The following is a 16,937-nucleotide window of genomic DNA, read 5'->3' as shown; positions in this document are numbered from 1 at the left end:
ACATGGTATATATGGCAAGAGAAAAAATTATAGAAGTGGAATATCTACCAGGTGTATGGAATGTGATGGCAGATTGAAATTCAAGGAATATGATAGATTTCAGCGATTTGAAACTGAAAGAAGAAGTTTTTATTCAATTGATGGAGAGAATGGATCCATTGGAAGCGGATCTGTATGCGTTAAGACTGACAACTCAGCTAGAAAGGTATGTTTTATTTTATTTTATTTTATTTTTGTGTTTTATAGAGCGCGAATTATACCCGTTAGGGCATCAGAGCGCTTTACATAGTCAAGGAGTTGTACAATAGTAAGGGAATCATGGGAATACAAGGGGATGCAAGGATCAAAAGGTACAGTTAGCATTATTATAGCATAGGATAACGGAGGGAAGAAAGGATACAAGTATGGTTAACAATGTAGTTATTGAAGGTAGGCCCCAGGTTTCACGGCGGGGTGAAGGTCGAAGGAAGGAGGCAATAGTCTCAGGGGTTATGTCAGGGTTTAGCTGAGGAATTTACTCATTAAGAAGGATTAGGCCTTCTTTTTGAAGCAAGCAGCAGTGGGTATTCTTCTGATGGCGGGTGAGAGGGAGTTTCATAGTCTTGGCGCAGCGCCAGTGAACGCCCTGTTATAGGTTTTTGTTTTTCAAAAGCGTGCCGGCTGGAGTAGGAGGTCTCTGGCGGACCGTGAATTTCTGGTTCCGCCCGATAACACAAGTTTCTGTGACAGGTATGCAGGGGAGTTCGAGTATAAGGCCTTGTGTGTGATGCATACCAGCTTAAGCTGTATTCTAGCCTCGAGAGGAAGCCAGTTCAGCATTTTCAAGTGTGGGGAAATGTGATAAAATTTCCTTGTGAAGGTGAGTAGTCTGGCGGCTGCATTGAGGCAGACTTTTGTGTAAATGTAAATGTAGGTGTACTTATATAGCGCAAACCTGTCACCCAAAGGGCATCCTGGCGCTTGCTTAGGGAACCCGTCCTGGTATTCCCCTGTGAGAACCCCGGCAGGGTGTCCACAAGGTGAAAGTCAGGCATCCCGCCGCGAGGGGCCGTTGTGGAGATTAAGCAAGCTATTGCCCAGAGTCGCAGAGTGTGAAACCGTGAGTCGAGGAGGCACCGGGGCGAGAATTATCAAGTCCGTGGAATTTTTAGCCCAAGACCCGCCGAGGCGGGGAGTTGAACCCTGGTCCAGGACCGATCTCAGCTTCCGGGTATGCCACCTCTAACCCCTGAGCCACACTTCTCCACAATTTTAATGGTGCTAGCGAGAACTTGGGTAAGCCCGAGAGGGTGGAGCAGCCGTATTCCGGTCTAGAAATGACTAGTGCTTGGACTGCCATTTTTAGGTCTGGAGCGTCCAGGAAGGGTTTCAGTTTCCATAGATAGCTCAGGTGGAATCTGGCAGATTTGGCCATTAAGCTGATGTGGTTTCGCATGTTCAAGTTGCAGTCCAAGGTTATTCCCAGCGATTTGGCCCAGTTCACAATGGTCGGAGGACAGTTTAAGGCTGTGATGGCCTTAATCCAAGTTTGAGTTTCAGGGTTGGTTTTATAAGGGGAAATGAGAAAAAATTCTGTTTTCTTTGCGTTGAGTTTGAGTTGATTGAAGGTGAGCCATTGGACGGTCTGCTTCGGGGCCTCATTCAGGGCGAGAACCTCCTCAAGAGATGAGATTTTGATGTAGATCTGCGTGTCATCAGCGTACATATTGTAGGAGATATTTGCGGTGCGGAGGACTTCAGCGAGTGGTTCTAGGTAGAGGTTGAATAGGGTGGGGGGCAGTGTTGAGCCTTGAGGGACTCCTACTGTGACAGCGGAGGGAGCGGACAGGATGCCGTTTACTAGGAATCTTTGAGATCGGTTTTGGAGGAAGGAGCTAAACCATTCAAGGACGGTGCCATCCAGTCCCATCCTATGTTTTAGACGTTCGAGGAGTTTCACATGGTTGACCGTGTCGAAGGCAGGGTAAAGTTCTAGGAGGATTAGGAGACAGGTTTTGCCTTGGTCAAGGGCTTGGAGGGCATCATCGACGATGTGGAGCATGGTGGTTTCAGTGCTGTGTCCTGGCCTGAATCCCGATTGGAAGTCATTGAGTAGGTGACAGTTATTGATGTGACGACTAAGCTGTAGGTGCACACATTTCTCCAGTACTTAGGCTAATAGGGAGATGTTGGATATAGGTCTGAAATTGTGAACTGAGGCTGGATCCAAAGATGGCTTTTTCAAAACGGGGAGAACCTGGCCCACTTTCAGGGAGTCAGGAATTGATCCCTGCCGGAGGGAGGCATTAATTATCGAAGTCCAGCTAGGGATAATGGATTGGGCGATGGTGGCTAGGCATTTGGAAGGGAGCGGGTCGTTGAAGTGGTTGTTCGGCTTCAAGGTAGATAGGATTTTTGAGACCCAGTCCTCGTCGTAGAGTGTGAAATTAGTCCACTGTGCTTGGTTCTTGGGTGAAGCCTGTTGGGGCAGCGTGGGTTGAGGAGGCAGGTCAGAGGGGGTTAGAGAGAATTGGGCGGAACTAAGTTTGTTACCTAATCTATTATTTTTGTCCGCAAAAAACTAGGAGAATTCCTCAGATGAAATTAGAGACTTGGGGTTTTCTTTTGATGTTTTGGCCAATTTGTTGGATTGGTGTTTGACCAGTTCGAAGAGTTTGATGGGCCTGTTCTGAGCATTCCCCAGTTCCGCTCTGAAGAATTCTTTTTTTGAGTTGAGGATGTTCTTGTTGTATGTATTTCTGGCCTGGCGGATACGTTTTAAATGAGCGGCAGAGGGGTGCTGTCTCCATATTCTTTTGGCTTGTCGGCGGGATCTCCTCTCAATGTTGAGGGATCCAGTGAACCAGGGGTTTCTATCTTTAATTTGAGTTCTTTTTAGTTTTAGAGTGGCCAGGTCATCCAGAATGTTGGACATAGTAGCAGAGTAGTGGCCCTTGAGGTCACTGAACGTTGTGATATGCGGGGGAGGGGAGGGGTCAGATTTGCATCTAGCCTCGAGTTCCTTGTGGTCAAGGTTCTTAGTGTCTCTGGCCCATCGTTTAGGAAGCACCGGCTGGGGGGCCCTCGTCTTGCGGGAGCCTGGAAGTAGGAAAGCAATGGCGTGGTGGTCGGACCAGTCACAGGGGTCTATTGAGATAAGCTTGATGGTATTTTCCTTAGCAATGATCCAGTCAAGAGTGGCTCCTTTCGAGTGGGTTGTTAGTAAACAAGATTGTGTCATGGCTTGATCGGTCAGGAGGTCTTTAATGGCATTGACGTGGGGATCCTTGAGGTCATTCCAGTGTAAGTTGAAGTCGCCGAGGAAGATGTATTAGCACTGGCGGAACTCTTTGCTGTGAGGATTCCCAAGAGGAGGTCAGTGAAGGAGTCGTTCTTGCCTGGGGGGTGGTAAAAAATGTGGAGGTTGCAGATTAGGGTGGAATTATTGCAAATTGAGAGGGCAAGGTATTCACAGGAGTCAGGATTTCCATGACAAGAAGGTTAGAGCGATAGATGCAGGCAATGCCCCCTCCTTACTTGCTATGTTGTCTGTCCAGCCTCGCGATGTTGTAGTTGGGAGGGACTAAGAGGTCCAGGCATGGGGATGAGGAGTTGGAGACCGGATCCAGGTGCTATAGTAGTGGATGCGTTTCAACAAGATTGGAGAAGGTGGAAATGTTATGCATTCCCCCCATTTTCAATGATTCAGAGAGTTCTGGTTCAGGTAAGGTAGCAGAAGTGTCAGCTAGTGTTAGTAACTCCTTTTTAGAAGAGTCAAGCTTGGTTCCTTTCAGTGATGGAGTTAGCAGTGACAGAACCTATAGTAATTTGGGCTTTCAGAGGTCGTTTGAAGAACGTGGCAGGAGAGGAACATCCCTTGGTGGAGTCAGGTTCTCTCAACCTTCTAGTTTGGAAGATATCAGGGGTTCAAGAGCATACTCAGATCTGTCAGAAACGGCTGCGGAGTTATTGTTTGAATCTTGGGCACCAGGAACTAGAAGAAGGTATAGAGGATCGTGGAGAGTGTGGCTTTGTTGGTGTATGCAAAGGAATTTGGATCCCTTGGAGGCAGATGAAGGAAACTGGTGTGGACATGAGTAAGTTTACTGCGCATTCAGTACGCGGCAATGGTAAGCATGTTAGGAGGTAGACTAGAAGATATTATGAAGGCAGCTGATTGGTCTTCAGTTTCTACATTTAGAAGATTCTATTTTAAATCAGTCAAACATGTTTCTAAATGTGTTTTAGAAAGCTTTAAACTTGCATAATGCTAGCCTCCTGTCTTGACATGAAAATGGCGATTCTAATAGGCTTTACAAAGTGGCTAACTTCCAAGATAACTGCCTAGAATCCAAAAACGTATTACTAGGCCAGGCCATGAATAACTTAAGTATCAAATCCACATCCCACAAGGATCTATATTTCGATTCAGGAGGCCTTTTTACCCGAATACCTTTCATTACCCTACAAACTAAAGGACTCCTACCAATAGTCATGCCATGATTTAAGGAATGGCCTGCTGATATTGCTGATCTATAGCAATTAACAGTCCTATATGACATACCTTTTTCAAAAAGTCCAGACAAAAGATTTGCTACCTATATCAGAGAAGAAATTAGGATATGTGTTGAACGTATGTGTGGCAGAATGGCATAGATGTAGGTCAAGGGTAGACATCTGTTAGATCCCAAATAATCCTCAAATCAATATTACTGTTTATGAAATTTAGAGAGTACTTACAGTTTTAGAATGAAATACATATAGTAAGCATGGTGATCTTGTATACTTCTTATATTTAATATGCATAAAAAATAGAGGGTGGAGCATCAGAACAATCTTTCTGTCCATATTAATATAATAAAGAGAGAGCCCAAACCTTTGAGGCGGGTAATCTCTAGAACCACAGCACCAATCAAAACACCCAATACAGAGTTGGAAAGGGCAGTTGCAGCAGAAGGACATAGGCTATGCAGACGCCCACCATATACATTTAAAAGGTAAAAGAACCATGCCAGCACAGTAGTCCCTTGTGGGCGTGTCTGCGTTGTACTGTGGGCGTGTGCTAGGGGCGTGACAAACGCTGGGGGCGTGTGGTACGTTCCCCCTTCATGCCATGTCTCATATCGTGTGCTGTGGGCGTATGCTTGGGGCGTGGGCGTGTGCGGGGCGCGGGATTACGGAAAAAAAATGCGAGAGTTGTGCCCAATATTTCATTGTTTTTTCTTCCCAGATTCTGTACATTCCAGCTTTGGGTGTCCACGCTGCTCCCTTTAAATACTCCTGCACCCCGTAATCATAACCCACCCTTACTCCTAAAAATACCCCAAACCCTTAAACACTAACCCATCTTAACCCTATAAATATACCCTGTACCCCAAAACCCAAACCTATTCCTAAAGCCTAAAAATACCCCTGTACCCCAAAACCCAAACCTAGCCCTGAACCCTATAAATACCCCTGTACCTCAAAACCCAAACCTACCCCTGAACCCTAAAAATAGTTGGCTTTACGTAAGATTACGTAGTGGATAAAGTGTAGCACTGAAGCAGGATGTTTCTTTCACCTGCACCAACTAGGCAGTCTCCTACATAAATCTCAAAACAAATGACAAATTAAGAAGTTGAGGATCCGGCACCCCAAAACCCAAACCTAGCCCTGAACCTTAAAAATACCCCTGTACCCCAAAACCCAAACCTACCCCTGAACCCTAAAATACCCCTGTACCCCAAAATCCAAACCTAGCCCTGAACCCTTAAAATACCCCTGTATCCCAAAACCCAAACCCACCCCTGAAACCTAAAAATACCCCTGTACCCCAAAACCTAAACCTAGCCCTGAACCATAAAAATAACCCTGTACCCCAAAACCCAAACCCACCAATGAACCCTAAAATACCCCTGTACCCCAAAAGACAAACCTATTCCTAAACCCTAAAAATACCCCGGTACCCCGGTACCCAAACCTAGCCCTGAACCCTATAAATACCCCTGTACCTCAAAACCCAAACCTACCCCTGAACCGTAAAAATACCCCTGTACCCCAAAACTCAAACCTAGCCCTGAACCCTAAAAATACCCCTGTACCCCAAAACCCAAACCTACCCCTGAACCCTAAAATACCCCTGTACCCCAAAATCCAAACCTAGCCCTGAACCCTTAAAATACCCCTGTACCCCAAAACCCAAACCTAGCCCTGAACCCTAAAAATACCCCTGTACCCCAAAACCCAAACCGAGCCCCGAACCCTTAAAATACCCCTGTACCTCAAAACCCAAACCTACCCCTGAACCCTAAAAATACTCCTATACCCCAAAACCCAAACCTAGCCCTGAACCCTAAAAATACCCCTGTACCCCACAACCCATACCTATCCATAAACCCTAAAACTACCCCTGTACCCCAGAACCCAAAACTATATCTGAACCCTTAAAATACCCAAACACCCCAAAACATATACCTCAGTACCCCAAAACATATACCCCTATACCCAAACTTACCTTATCCAAACATTTTTAAAAAAACATGCTTTTACCATTCATGCATTTACAACAAATTTTGTTGTAAATGTATGCATGGTAAAAGCATATAAAATGTAATGCCATGCGTTATAATGGCATTGCGGAGTCATGGTACTTTCGTAATGAAAGTATGCGGAAATAAAGTTGTGGAATAATGGGTGTTTACCCTCCCCCGGTAAGTACATTGGTGGCACGGCGGCCCACATCTCCAGCAACATACTCATATTTTTTCACCACCGATTTGAAAAATGCACAGGTCTCTCTCATTGATGGCCAGCACCAACATACACTTTTAGACACACCTCCCGCCACAAGTTCTCGAATTGCGAACTTTAGAGCTGGGGAGCTACGTTCGAATCTCGGCATCAGCTCAACATCCTGTGATTCCAGGCAAATCGCTTTGTCTCCCCGTGCCTACCACAAATGAATGTGTTCTTCTGTAATGTAAATTGTGCTCATGCCATGTTGTCGAGTTCGCGCTATACAATATTGCAAGGAAAAATAAAGTAGGGAAACTCGAGTTCACACACTACTGAACAGGCCTGTCATAGATAAGAAATGCTATCAAAACAAAATCCTACAAAACAATATACTACTGGCCGGCAGCAATTCATACTCGGACAACGTCAGAACGGGCTGCTAGTAGTGTATAAAGCAATAAAACGTTTTACTGAAAACACACAAACAAAATACAGTAGTCATTCTAAAGTCAAATATGAGTTTGGTGATGTCAAAAGTCTTCCTAGAATGAATGGCATTATGGTACACATGACCCTAAAACATTCCAGGTTAGGAGAGTATTTATGTTTGGACTCTATAGAAAAACATTAGCAAGGGTCTTCATTACGATGGGGGTGACCAAGGAGGGAGGGCATAGATAATTAGCAGTCTGACTCAGACCACAACGAATTGCATGTTGTGCCACTGTGGCTTGTGAATGAAGATGGGGGACTGATGAAGAACGGGTTCCAAGTAATTATTGTGGAATAATTTATGTATGTATATGGTATTTCTATAGCACAAATCTAGCCAAATGGCAGTGGAGCACTACACAGGGGAAAATACAAGCACAAAGTCAATGAGTGATGAGAGAGGTAGCTAAGTTGTGGATGTGTAATGCATTGTGATGTAGTGTTCCTTTGAATAGGTGATTCATAAATTGAAGCCGCTTTGGGTCACACCTGATGGATATAGGGATGTTGTTTCAGATCTTGGGTGCATAGATCTTTTTCCTTTTTACTCTTCTTAATCTGCAACCTGATGGTGTCCTGGCTGCAGGTGTGTTGAGAACAACCTAAAGTGTTGAGCTTGTCTCAAGTTAGGATAGGGTGCTTGTCATGATGGCTTTGTAACTGATGAAGCTGTATTTAAAGATGGTGCGGGCTGGCAAGGGGAGACAATAGAGTTCCATCAGGATTAGGTAATGTGATCATATTTCCTTAGGGCCTGGATGAGACATGCTGCAGTGCGGAGCGCAGGATGCATTTTAGGGGTGCTAGTGTGGAGTCAGGGAGGTGATCAAGCAGGGCATTACTACCATCCAGATGTGAGAGTACAAGGGCTTGTGCAGGTGCTCTGAAGTAGCTTCCTGACAGAAACAGTTTTAATTTCCTTAGCAGGGAGAGCTGGTACCAGGCTGTCTTTGTTTTTTATGGCAATGTGGCAGCTGTTGGTGTCTAAAATGAATCCAGGTGACTTGACATTTGGGGAAAGTAGAGTTTCATGCCATTGAGCACATGTTTGTTGTTCTCTGCAAATACCAGGAATGTGTCTCGGTTGTGGTGAGCTTCAGGTGGCACTGGACATCCACGTCTGGATGATGTGCAGGCAGTGTTTGAGGCATTAGATGTCTGAGGCAGGGGAGATTTTCAAATTGAATTGTGTATCATTGGCATTGTGGAGAATCTTGATGCTGTTATCTGTGAGAAGAGCATCAAGGGTTTGAAGCAGAGGTTACAAATCACAGGAATGTGTATGGAACCCTGGGTCTCCTCAGGGTATAAGAATCTTTTGGGACCTGGAGGTGTCCTTATGAACAACCTGGTGCCAGTTGGTAGGGTAAGAGGAGAACCAGTAAAGGACATTGCTGGTGAAACCCATTTGAGATGCCAGGATGTGTATGACAGTGGGGTGGTTGACTGTGTTGAAGGCAGCTGATCATGAATGCTAAAGATTGAAGGAAAAAGGACTTCCCTTTCCCACTCCACATGCAGAAAAGGGGAAGGAATGGTGAACATACAATAATAGGTATAAGAAATTGGGTTTTTAGTTGACTGAGGCTTTAGCCCTGATGAAGCAGCAACCACAATCCTTGCCAGGGTGAGACACAAGCCAACTCTAAATTAACCTGTACACAACCCTCTGGTAGCTTGGCACAGAGCAGTCAGGCTTAACTTAAAGACAATGTGTAAAGCATTTATGCAGCACTTAGAAACACCAAAAAAAAGAATCCCACGCTAGGTTAGAGAGAAAGAGTAATTTTAAATAAATTAAACAAGACCAACATGACAAAAATCTAATTCGTAGAGTTGGAGATATGCAAGTTTAAAGATTTCAGTGAAAATTGAGCCAAAAAAGGACAAAGCACCAACAGTGGGTATCTGGTTGTGCAGGACCGGGACAAAGTTTCATGTTCAGGCCGACCCTATGAAGGGTGCATGGGCCCAGTTAGTACCTCTGAGCAAAGTAAATTACATCCTAGTTTATGGAGCATTGGAAGGATCTACGTAGAAGATTCGTCATGTAGCCGAAGCGATGCATCAGCTCCAATATGCAGCGAGGCTGCGATGTAAGGTCCTGCCTTGTCATTGAAGATCCCATCAACGAGGTTTCCCGATGTGAAGTTTGGTGTCAGACAGTCAGGGCCCTGCTTCAGTTCTGAGGAGATGCAAGACTGTGATGCAGAATTTGTCATCGTAGTCAAGGCTGCCATCAAAGTGGAAAGCGAGGACCTGCACCAAGGATGCATTCCGATGAAGCTGCTATGTTATGCGGTGACTGGAAAGACGCACACAGTGGTGACAATGCATCGGTTGTGCTCAGGGTTGTGCTGCGCAGCAGAGAATATGGACTCACAGAGGCTGGCAGAACACCTTAGGCCCACTTCCTAGGGTCTAGGACTGGGGTGGCACCTCTTGGCAGGGTAGACTCATAGATGGCAGAGTCCTAGTGCTGGGGTCGTGGTTGTTGGAACTTTCTGTACCTAAGGCTCATGTCAGGAAGCCAGCCAATTAGGAGTCACTCTGGTTCCTGGGCTCAGCATATGGAGGTCCAGTCCTTCTCACTCTGGCAAGGGGGCAGCAGGTCAGCACAGCAGAGCAGCAGTCCTTCAGAGCAGCACTCTAGCAGAGTAGCAGTCCTTTCAGCAGCAGAGCAGCCCTCTTTCCTGGCAGAGTATCCATAGGTTCAGAAATGTACAGAATAGTTAGTGTTTGAGATCCAATATGTATTCCAGTTGTACATATTGGGAGAAGCTTCTAGAAGCTAGCCTTTGAAGTGCACATGTGTGGAGTCAGGGCACCTATTCAAGTGTAAGTGGGCCTATGCCCAGCTCCTTTCACCTACCTTGCCAGTGATGGGCCATCCCGGTACACCTAAGCGTGTGTGGCTGTCTAGGTGGAATTTACAAAGACTAACTGTCAACCAGACCCCTTCATGTGACTCAGAGACAGATCGTAGGTACCAAATCGCTACGGTAGGAAAATTCGATTTTCTAAATTCAAGTTTCAAATCTGACTTTACCATAAGTTATGATGTTTCATTACAATTCTAAAAACACCAAACAAGAACTAATTACCTGTTCCCATTTGGAAATGACAGTTTATCAACTGTAATAAGGTAAATCCAATGTTATCCAATAAGATAGGTATGCATTGCACTAGTGAGAAATGATTTTTTTTTAAAAATCTTTATTTTTCAGTTTTAAACATACATGTCAATAAGAAGAAGAAAAGTTTATTGTTTCAGTTAATTAAAACCATAACAATACATTTTGTAAAATCAAGTGCTACAGATGAAACTCTTAGATTTTGTCTACATTCTGTTTCCCTGAATCCCACAACTTTCTGTTTCTAGTTCAAAAGTTTTCTTTGAAAAATTTAAACATTTTAATATACACAATATACAAGTTTAAAATTGATCAAAAGCATTTGCTGGGCCATATAAAATATGCCTCCCGATGTTCTAATGCTATTCTGTGTTATGTTCGGGAGAGCCCTCTACCACAGAATCAGCCGCCCTATTGCCCTTTTCTAAGCAGTGCACCGGGTTACATTTCAGAGCTTGTAGATGAGCAAGAAGGAACTTTATTAGTAGGCAGTTCAAACGAGTGTCAGTTGGATTTAGAGTTGCCATGATCGCCGATCTGCACGTTCTTATGCTTCGGTCGTTCATGGCTTTTTTTAGGAAGATGCCTCATGCATGAGCTAAATTCTGGCAAATGCAGACAAGATGTATGAAGTCCTCCTTACTGCTCCCACATAGTCTGCAGTCTTTGGGTCCATCATGGACCCAGGTTGGCTGGTCCATGGTAAAAGAAATTTTCCCAAGCGTAGTAACATTATCTGTTGTTTTCTGTGGACCGGAAATGTAATTGTTAAATATGGAGCTGGGGTAAGCGTTTTATATTTGGATATAACCATCCAGGCGTGTTTTCTTGCACTGAAAGTGGTTTTGTCAGCTAGAAGTGAATGGAATTTTGCTGATTTATTTATGGCTTGCTTAAAGGCCGAGTAGGGCAGATTAGTTTCCAAAAGATTTCTTGTGCAGGTGTCTGTTAAAGCTTTGTTTAGGAATTGATTATATGGGGACTTTGCGTCAGTTTTTATTTCGTCCCACAAGGCCTTGTGCAGTTCTGAAGCTGCTGTTGTAGTGTAGTTCCTATATTCCCAATAGGCTCTGCGCATTGGAATAATATATCCTGTAGTTTAGACGTAGGACTGAGGTCGACTAGGTCTCTACCGAATATATTAAACTTAATTGTGAGTGCCAGCTAGCTCAGAGGTCACTAGAAACTTTCTTGAATTCACAAGAAGGGACTAGTTTCTGACAACCACATAAACATGACAACTTTGTTTCCCAAGTATAAGAAATCAATCTCTAGAGTCACGGAAACAATAGATAGCTATTTTACTCAGTCAATCGTGCACGCTTCGTTTCACCAGAGGTGCTGAGAAAATAGAGAGACGGGCACTTACAAAAAAATTTATTTATTGAACAGTCTTCTTTCTCAAGCATATGAAATGTACTGCTACAATCGTAATACTGGTTATAAAGTACAATGCATATAATATGAAAAGTATTATAAAGTAGTACTGTAAAAGTACTGGTAATGGTCTCTAAGCCATATAAAATAACATATAATACATAAAATACATACAGTGATAAATAATGACTAAAAGTACTCAACTGGTACTTCTAAAATACGCCTACCCCGGTGTACCTAACCTAAGTCTAGTACAAGGGAAGAAGTAAGTGAGGTGTAGCTTAAGTTTTAGTATTCTTTGCGAACAATCTATTCCAAGAATTCTCTAAGGGTCTAATCAGCTCCGTACGTTGGTTTTAGAATGAAGGAGGTCTTGTATCTCTCTCTCTCTCAGAACTCGATTTCCCATCAACCTGCTAGGGTAGCCTGGAAACACTGGAGCTGGATTTCTCGGCAGGAGAAAAGACAGCGTCTTTCAGTGCGTCAACTGGAGGGTCGGCTTCCTTTGGCGCTTGCTGCTGCAGGGCGCGTCGGGCAAGTAGATAGTCGAACTGCTCCAAGCCAAACGTGTGCTTGTCTGGGCAAATGTAGGCATATTTATACCTTGAAGGTGCCGAGTTTGACGTATGATTGGACATAATAACATCATCAAAGACTCAGGGCCAGATGTAGGAAGACTATTACCGACCGGTAATTTACTTTTGCTATGTAGGTGGCAAATTTACCGATTTGGTAAATACCAAATCGGTATTTACCGATTCGGTATTTACCGAATCATCATTTACCGATTCGTTATTTACCGATTCGGTAAATACCGAATCGGTAAATGATGATGAGTGCTTCTGTGCTTACCGGATTAGATATTTACCACAAACTATTAGTTGGTGGTAAATAACGAATACCTCTGTAAATGCAAATCTGTGCATTTACACCTGTGCCTTGTGACAGACATACATGCCCTCAGGGCATGTATGTGTGCCACATGTGCACACAAGCACTATTCAGGGGTGCAACAGGATGTCAAAGTGACACCCTGCCACCCTTGACTCTTTCCCTATTTTACCGAATCGGTAATTACCGATTCGGTAATTGCCATTCATTCCTATGGGCCTCCAGGCCCATAGGAATGAATGGCAATTACCGAATCGGTAATTACCGATTCGGTAATTACAAAATCTTAACGATTCAGTAATTTTTACAGATTTTTTATCTACATAGCATTTACCGATTCGAAAATACCGAATCCGTAACATTCGGTATTTTCGAATCAGTAAATTTAAATTACCTACATCTAGCCCTCAGTTCTTTGAAAACTCCATGATTTCCTAGATAAATTAGTATTCAGGCACGGGGAAGTCCCTAGCTGCTGAAGGCGGGTTTTTCTAAGAAATCGTTGTTGAGTCTCTGAACTTAGTGGAAGTAGCCATGCCGTATTTGGGCTGCATAGGCTCAGTCTAAATATGGTAATGATTTCTATGCCTATATAAGGAATGGGTAATTTATACCTATATATGGGCATGAATCGGGAAAATTACTCTAGGGTCCTAGATTCCCACACAACACTCACTCCACGATATTAAGTTCAATAAAGCTAAATGTATAAGCACTGAACTAAGGCAAGTGTTTACAATCCCACCCAAAATACTAAATGCATTTGAAAGGTTTGTTCACATGAAATGAGTATAAACTGTATGAAAAAATAGGTCTCAACCGATATGAAGCATAGTATGAGAGAATACATTCTAACATTTATGAAAGACGAAATTACATTCATGAAATGTCTCTTTAAGGTACCTAAAAAAATCGAGACTATCCCATAGCATAATATTTAAACTGTTTAGTTTTTTAGGACAGGGACAAATATTGTCATTAGGAAGTTTTCAAAAGAAATCTTGTTCTCTAAGAATAGTTGTACTTTAAGCAGATTACTCTGTGCCAACAAGTTCTATTTTGGAAAAAGTTCAAATTTGTTAGACGGTTTGTTTTGAAAAAACAAAGGCAGAATTTCAGAGTTCAGGGAATGCTGTGTGAATTTGTCAAAAGTTATTCTGGGTGTCAGGAGAAAACATCAGATCGTCTAGGCTGGTAAAGAAACCGTCTACCATAGTAGGTGAAAGTGGAACCACTTCAGTTAGCAGGTCAAATGTGCATAGATGAGGATCATCGCCATCAGCGTTTGATGCATTAGCAATGTCCGCAGTAGGTGGTACCTGTGTGCCTGTAGTGTCACGTATCTCATCCTCAGTTAGACTTGCCGGTGAGACCTCAATGAATGCCATCATCAGAATAGGCAACATTTGGGGGCAACACGATGCATTATTCATTACCGGACCTAGCAAAGCGTCAACATCCAATGGCAGGACTGATGGGAGTGTAAGACAAACGTCCAACACGCATTCTTCTCCGCAAAGCAGGCATCGCAAAACAGGTAAGATGCAATCTTGCCAGATTGGTCTGAACGAAAGGAACCAAGTTGTGCTCAGATCCCTTAAACGAGCCAAGCCAAGAATCTGTGTAATTCTCTCACGATACCTCATGGCAAGGAGGGCTTCTTCCATGGTAGTCAGGGTATCGCTTGTCACTGGACTTGCCATATCGGAGCAGAAGGAATAAAAACAGAATTCCTGCTATGAGTCCTAAGATGAGAGGCAGGCCGCTGAACACAGAGTGCACGAAATTTGGAAAAATGCAGAGGACTGCTTCTAATGGTGCTAACAATCCCGAAAAAAGCGTCTTAAATACATGTGCGATGCCACTGGTATCAGACATATTTAAGATTCAACTTAACATTTCTGCTAAATGTACTGGGCAGTTTGTTGATACTAATGCATGTATCTCTGCAGAAGTCCTTGCAACTTGCAGATCATACGTTTCTGTAGACGAGGTTAGTGGCACATTTTTTTGTAAAAGAATGACTTTCATTCTGCTTAAAGTATCAATTTGTATAGAAGAGTTATTCAGTGAAGGCCATAACGCCGTCTCCCTTTTCGTCTTACTATTTGGATACAATACTTGCATACAACAAGTGAACCTGGATGACACACTAACTAGATACGCTTTTCCTGGCAACATGCCACAACAGCTGTGGTCATTGAGCATAACGTAGCTGCCATTGGATAGCTGCCTGAAAATTGGTTCTATCACTGTGGAGGGTGAACCATGCAGGTGGCAAGAAAGGTTATTTGCAGAACCTTCGCAGGCTCCGTGTAAATTAATACCATGGCACAAAAGTGTACCACTTAGTGAGTTCTTACAATTTTTACCACTAAGGAATACCTCCTTTCCCCCATTCCAACATTTTTGTGTGGAGGGTAAATTCCAGGTCGACTTAATGTATTCTTTACCCAACCTTTCATACAGGCCCGCTGGTATATCCTGTAGACAAAACTGAAATTGGAAAATCGGCACTGGTATCGTGATGGTGCCATGTATTATCCATTCAATGACAGGTTTCTCAAAAACTGTCAATGGTAATCTTTCCAGTTTTTCAATGCTCAGCACCGTATAGTCTGCTCCTCTTTGTGCCAAAGAGATTTGTTTATCTGTAAGGTTAAACACAGTAAATAATGATGTGGTGTTGATTAGACGCCATGGCACGTAGCCTTAACGGAGATTTTGTAACATCCAGCCTAGCAGCATTATAGAACGTAATTGAGACTGGCCGTGTTGTAACATTAGCAAGTATTGCTCTATTATGTCAATTGCAGATGATACGATGCTGTCCAAAGAATAAATTCTGGAGGACAGAGTCGTTAACCCATTGTCCACTACAGAGAGGCTTTTCTCTAAATTAATACAATCAATTTCTCGTATTCTTTCTGCAGTTTCCATTTGCGTTATTTTCCATGCTTCATTGTCAGCAGCGTATATACCGACGTATATGAAACGTTTTTGATGTGGTTTGCGAGGCCCCATTAAGAAATCTCGCAAATCATTGCCTTCTTTAAGTAAAGATAAGTGTTGTTTGATTTCTGGAAGTGTAGATATATGTAGCCACTCAAGGCATAGCTTTCCTACACTATAAGTAGTTACTATCCCTGGATGTTGTCTCTGGGAATATCTTGGATCTGGCCTATTCACTGTGAACCCCTGTGTTTTGTTCAGGAATCTATCTTGACAGTTATTCGTGTCTGTGAGCCAGATTAACCATTTTTTCCAATCAGGATTAGTTCTGTTTTGTTTAAAAATATAGGGTACGTCTACCTACTCTTCTGTAGTGTCAGCACTGTCAGTTGTGGGCTTAGGTATAGACGGTTTGTTTAAATCTTTTATCTTAGCCAGGCCAAGACAAGACGTTTGTTGAACAGTGTCATTTAAAAACATTATTTTTACTGGGATGATGCAGGCTCTGAATAAGGCTTCTAATACTTGCACCTGCCAATATTTTGTGCCCCAGACAGTTTTTGTCTCAATGTTGTCTTTCCAAAAGTCAAACCCTAATGTAGACAGCTTTGCATAAAAGTTTGCAGAATAAATTTGTTTATTATTGGTCAACATTGTTTTCATTCCTGTCTTATTTATATTTTTAAAATAAAACGTTTCTGGATTTGTAACATTAAACTCTGAGAAGTAAGGACATTTTTCATAAAATGTTTTTGAGCTACCCCTTGGTAGTGTTGGACAGAGTTCCCATTGATTATAAGTAAAAATATTTCTAGGGTTTGCAGATATATGCAAATACTGGTGACCATAATGATTAAAACAATATTCTGATGAACCTTCTAGGTATTCATGTTCTGTAAATTTAGCTGACATTTCTAAATCTGTCATCATGTTGTTAACAGTTTCAAAGTCCCAATCATCAGAAAATGTGCTGGGTGTGACAAAGTCACTTAAAGAAACCTTTTGGAAAAAGTTCAAATTTGTTAGACGTTTGTTTTGAAAAAACAAAGGCAGAATTTCAGAGTTCAGGGAATGCTGTGTGAATTAGTCAAAAGTTATTCTGGGTGTCAGGAGAAAACATCAGATCGTCTAGGCTGGTAAAGAAACCGTCTACCGTAGTAGATGAAAGTGGAACCACTTCAGTTAGCAGGTCAAATGTGCATAGATGAGGATCATCGCCATCAGCGTTTGATGCATTAGCAATGTCCGCAGTAGGTGGTACCTGTGTGCCTGTAGTGTCACGTATCTCATCCTCAGTTAGACTTGTCGGTGAGACCTCAATGAATGCCATCATCAGAATAGGCAGCATTTGGGGGCAACACGATGCATGAGTCATTACCGGACCTAGCAAAGCGT

The sequence above is a fragment of the Lissotriton helveticus genome, chromosome 4_2 (assembly GCF_964261635.1).
Source record: "Lissotriton helveticus chromosome 4_2, aLisHel1.1, whole genome shotgun sequence".
In the NCBI taxonomy this organism is placed as follows: Eukaryota; Metazoa; Chordata; class Amphibia; order Caudata; family Salamandridae; genus Lissotriton; species Lissotriton helveticus.
Note: the sequence above shows the minus strand (reverse complement) of the source record.